Here is a 4499-nt window from a genome sequence, read left to right as displayed (position 1 = left end):
AGGTAATTAAGAGTTCGTGTTGGGAGGAGAATAAATAAGGCATAATGAGAAACAGAAATGGTTTATTTCACAGAGGAATTGGGGCTGTCAAGGTAGATAATTTTTTAGGAATCTGAGATAAGGTGAGCTCAGCTATAAATAAGAGACACTCAGGTAAAATGTTCTGGGACTATCCTCATGGTTATATTTCCTGCCCAATTAGCAAATATTTTTGAGAACTTTCTTTTTGCTAAGAACTGCAGATACGCACATTTCTGCTCTAACATTAAACACACTTTACTAAAAAACTTTGCATCCTGTATTATGGGGGAAAAAAATAGGAGTGGGAGAAATTTAATCAAAACTTAAGAAACTTTGGAATAGAACTTTAACACACATACTAATAATCTTAATAAAAGTTACTAGTGAAGTTAAGCCCCAGCATCACTTGAACTTACCCTTTCTCACAAGCCCTGTACCTTGGAGTTTGTTCTCCTCCCCCACATCCTCTTCAGAGATGTAGGGCCTGAAAACATTTAAGAGGCCAGTTTAATCAAAATGAAAACTAGAGTCTGGGCCCTGGGCTTGCAGTGGTGCCCAGGGCTACCCAAGGGTGGTGGGAGCCAGAGCAGGAGCGGAGGTGGGGTTCAGGCCTGCTCTCAATCCATACCCATTCATCCCTGAGCAGCCTTGCACACCCCCACCCTCAGCCTGCAGGACGCACCATGTGTTGGGGACCTGGGCTTTGGGGACCAGTCCCTGACCTACCCACCAAGGTCTTTTCATGGCGCTGGGCACCAGCGTGATGGTGCTCAGTCCCCTGCTGCTCTATGTGAAGCTGCTCATCAGATGGGTCGTGAGCCCCCACCATTGGGACCAGTGTGCTGGGGAGGGAGGTCCTCTACCCTCCAGACTTCTTCACCTATGCCGAGGACACTGCAAGTGGATGGGAAGATAGGCTCTTCCAAGGCCTGAGCCTTTTGCTGAGACATCTACCAGCCTCTCCACTGACCTGGGCAGCATGAAGGTTTTTCCTCCAGATGAGATGGAGAAGCTGTCCAACAAGGATGACTCGGGGACTTCTCTGAAGAGGGGAGAGAAGGAGACCTCCCAGATGATGCTGATACAGACCATGTCCTGTGTGTTGTCCCGCCCCCCGGGTGTCATGTCAACAGCTGCTCTGTCCATTTCATGGGGTCAGAGGCAAAGCACAGCAGAGAGTTGAGCTCCATTGGCAATATTTTCAAAGGGGGTTGCTGAGATTCTCTGTCAGCTTAGTCCCTCACCTCCTGGGAGATGCAGTTTTCCTGCGAGGCTATAACCTGCGGGCCCCTCCCTCAGTGCCCCTCCCCATCCACCATCCCTGGTGGATGATCGCTCCATGGACTGACCAGCGGGAGCCAACCCAAATTTGTGATGGGGATGCCAGTGAGCATGCTGACTTCCCTCTTCCTGTTGGTGGGTGGATCTCATGGCTGTGAACAATTGTGGGCCACAGGCAGGGCCTCCCCTCTCACTCACAAGGTTCAAGTCTGGATCCACGGCTGGAAGGACCGGAGGGTGTGGGGCCAGCATTTTTGCAGCACCCCCTGCCCCCACACCTTTCTACCACCAAGTGTCATCAGAATCCTGCTTTGCCCAGAACAACGTGAACCACCTGAAAAAACACTGCAGCCCCTAAACAATAAGGACCTACAGTAAAGCACAGGGAACTAATTCAATATCTTGTAATAAACTATAATGGAAAACGGTCTGAAAAAGAATACATACATAGATATAATGGAACCACTTTACTATACACTTGAAACATAACATTGTAAATTGACTCTATTTCAAGTTTTTTTTTTTTTTTTTTTTTTTAATACACATACAGACAAACCCACATTGTCAGCCTGGCCACCATGAATGAGGTCTGATACTCTCTGAGCACCTTTAAGACCTCCAGCCCAGTTGGTCTCCAGGTTCCACATTTGCCCTGTGCCTGCACAGAAGCAGGGGCTGGGTGGGGGTTAACCTGAGCTCAAGTGGCTTGGCCACCATTACACCTGGGGAAGCAAGTAGGGCTGGGGAACTGGGGCAGAATCCCCTTCGGTTCAGTTCAGTTGCTCAATCTTGTCCAACTCTTTGTGACCACATGGACTGCAGCTCACCAGGCTACCCTGTCCATCACCAACTCCCAGAGCTTGCTCAAATTCATGACCACTGAGTTGGTGATGTCATCCAATCATCTCATCCTCTGTCATCCCCTTCTTCTCCTGCCTTCAATCTTTCCCAGCATCAGGGTCTTTTCCAATGAGTCAGTTCTTTGCATCAGGTGGCCAAAGTAGTGATGTTTCAATTTCAGCATCTGTCCTTCCAATGAATATTCAGGACTGATTTCCTTTAGGATTGACAGGTTTGATCTTCTTGCAGTCCAAGGGACTCTGAAGAGTCTTCTCCAACACCACAGTACAAAAGCATCAATTCTTCAGTGCTCAGCTTTCTTTACGGTCCAGCTCTCACATCCATACATGACTACTAGAAAAACCATAGCTTTGACTATACAGACTTTGATGGTAAAATCAAGTCTCTGATTTTTAATATGCTATCTAGGTTGGTCATAGCTTTTCTTCCAAGGAGCAAGTGTCTTTTAATTTCATGACTGCAGTCACCATCTGCAGAGATTTTGGAGCCCAAGAAAATAAAGTCACTCACTGTTTCCACTGTGTCCCCATTTATTTGCCATGGGACCAGATGCCATAATGTTTGTTTTTTGAATGTTGAGTTTTAAGCCAGCTTTTTCACTCTCCTCTTTAATCCTCATAAAGAGAGAGGCTCTTTAGTTCCTCTTTGCTTTCTGCCATAAGGGTACTGTTCACCAGCATATCTAAGGTTATTGATATTTCTTTCTGCAATCTTGATTCCAGCTTGTGCTTCATCCAGCCCAGCATTTTGCATGATGTACTCTGCATATAAGTTAAATAAACAAGGTGACAATAGACAGTCTTAATGTACTCCTTTCCCAACTTGGAACTAGTCTGTTGTTCTTTTTCTGGTGCTAACTGTTGCTTCTTGACCTGCATACAGATTTCTCAGGAGGCAGGTACAATGGTCTGGTATTCCCATCTCTCTCAGAACTTTACACAGTTTGTTGTAAACCACACAGTCAAAGGCTTTAGCCTAGTCAATAAAGCAGATTTTTTTCTGGAATTCTTTTGCTTTTTCTATGATCCAACAAATTTTGGCAATTTCATCTCTGGTTCTTCTGCATTTTCTAAATCTGGCTTGAACATCTGGCAGTTCTCTGTTCACATATTTTTGAAGTCTGGCTTGGAGAATTTTAAGCATTACTTGGCTAGCGTGTGAGATGAGTGCAACTGTGCAGTAGTTTGAACATTCTTTGACATTGCCTTTCTTTGGGATTGGAATGAAAACTGACCTTTTCCAGTGCTGTAGCCACTGCTGTTTTCTACTTCAGTTCAGTTCAGTCACTCAGTCGTGTCCGACTCTTTGCGACCCCATGAATCACAGCACGCCAGGCCTCCCTGTCCATCAACAACTCCCGGAGTAAACTCAGACTCACGTCCATCGAGTCAGTGATGCCATCCAGCCATCTCATCCTCTATCTTCCCCTTCTCCTCCTGACCCCAATCCCTCCCAGCATCAGAGTCTTTTCCAATGAGTCAACTCATTGGCATGAGGTGGGCAAAGTACTGGAGTTTCAGCTTTAGCATCATTCCTTCCAAAGAAATCCCAGGGCTGATCTCCTTTAGGATGGACTGGTTGGATCTCCTTGCAGTCCAAGGGACTCTCAAGAGTCTTCTCCAACACCACAGTTCAAAAGCATCAATTCTTCGGCACTCAGCCTTCTTCACAGTCCAACTCTCACATCCATACATGACCACAGGAAAAACCATAGCCTTGACTAGATGAACCTTTGTAGGCAAAGTAATGTCTCTGCTTTTGAATATGCTATCTAGGTTGATCATAACTTTCCTTCCAAGAAGTAAGCATCTTTTAATTTCATGGCTTCTGTCACCATCTGCAGTGATTTTGAAGGCCCAAGAAATAAAGTCTGACACTGTTTCCACTGTTTCCCCATCTATTTCCCATGAAGTGATGGGACCAGATGCCATGATCTTCGTTTTCTGAATGTTGAGCTTTAAGCCAACTTTTTCACTCTCCTCTTTCACTTTCATCAAGAGGCTCTTTAGTTCTTCTTCACTTTCTGCCATAAGGGTGGTATCATCTGAATATCTGAGGTTATTGATATTTTTCCCGGCAATCTTGATTCCAGCTTGTGTTTCCTCCAGTCCAGTGTTTCTCATGATGTACTCTGCATATAAGTTAAATAAACAGGGTGACAATATACAGCCTTGATATACTCCTTTTCCTGTTTGGAACCAGTCTGTTGTTCTAACAGTTCTAACAGTTCTAACTGTTGCTTCCTGCCTGCATATAGATTTCTCAAGAGGCAGGTCAAGTGGTCTGGTATTCCCATCTCTTTCAGAATTTTCCACAGTTTATTGTGATCCACACAG

General features: G+C 45.3%; 1 pseudogene; it reads left to right on the top strand.

Moving 5' to 3' along the window:
- Positions 1–748: 748 nt before the first annotated feature.
- LOC147347935 (mitochondrial carrier homolog 1 pseudogene) lies at positions 749–1660 on the top strand (annotated as a pseudogene).
- Positions 1661–4499: the final 2839 nt, after the last annotated feature.

This window comes from Bos grunniens, chromosome 22, assembly GCF_055505025.1.
Source record: "Bos grunniens cultivar Pamir isolate PY7600 chromosome 22, Bosgru_T2T1.0, whole genome shotgun sequence".
In the NCBI taxonomy this organism is placed as follows: Eukaryota; Metazoa; Chordata; class Mammalia; order Artiodactyla; family Bovidae; genus Bos; species Bos grunniens.
The sequence above is the reverse complement of the archived record's forward strand: the minus strand, read 5'-3'. Positions and strand labels throughout refer to the sequence as shown.